Source organism: Asparagus officinalis, chromosome 1 (assembly GCF_001876935.1).
Source record: "Asparagus officinalis chromosome 1, Aspof.V1, whole genome shotgun sequence".
Classification (NCBI taxonomy): Eukaryota; Viridiplantae; Streptophyta; class Magnoliopsida; order Asparagales; family Asparagaceae; genus Asparagus; species Asparagus officinalis.
Genome location: NC_033794.1, coordinates 69,009,981 through 69,011,011, shown reverse-complemented (window position 1 = coordinate 69,011,011; position 1,031 = coordinate 69,009,981).

Below are 1,031 nucleotides of genomic sequence, written 5' to 3'. Positions count from 1 at the left end.
GTTTGTCGTCATTGGATCTACAAATGTAAATGAGTGTTGCCTTATGACTAGATGTGTGATGTGGTTCTTCCATATCTCCATTTTAACCCTTTGGAGAATGGTTTGATTATCAATGGTTGTAAGATTTATCAGCAACATAATTTCTATTATCGTTTGATAAGTCTGTATGACATACTCAAGCCGGTGTCAACTAAGGGTTGTTTTTACTAGCATGGAGCTAGGGTACACACTAGTGGTAGGATTGTTTGGGTGTAGACAACTAGATTAGGGTTTAATCTTGGGTGTGATCTTATAAAGCCTACTAGATTAGGGTTTATAATGCTGAAAAATAATTATCATAGTATGGAAGACCCTTCAAGAGAAGAATGAGTTGGATATAGGAGTTGTTCTAAAACATTATAAAACCCTCTTCTGCTCTGTGTTTGATTTTTAACCATGTTGTTGTTTTATATTTCATATTTTCCACTGCATTATTTAATTTCTTGAAATATTTGTGCAACCCTCACCATACACGCTCCCCCAACCCCCACCCCACCCCACCCCACCCCCTACCCTAGGAAAAATTTCGTGGCTTACATCTAATATCCCAACAAGATTCACTTGCTTCTCACCTTTCTCTTTTTCTCTCTTCCTTTAACGGCGTCCACTTGAAAAAGTAATTTGTTGATAATATTATGTTAGTAGTGGGTTTAGTCTCACATTGGTTATGAGGATAAACCTCACCCTCCTCTACTTGTCTATATATATACGTACACACTCAATATTCAATTCAAGGGAAATTTACCCAAGACTCTCTCTCTTTCTTACTTTAACATGATATCAGAGCTTGGTTTAGGGTTTCCCAAATAATAATTTTTTTTCAAATAAATAAAATTTTTCTTTCTAAGTCACTGATCTCAGTCGCCAAATAATAATTTTTTTTCAAATAAATAAAATTTTTCTTTCTAAGTCACTGATCTCAGTCGTTTCCCAAATAATAATTTTTTTTCAAATAAATAAAATTTTTCTTTCTAAGTCACTGATCTCAGTCG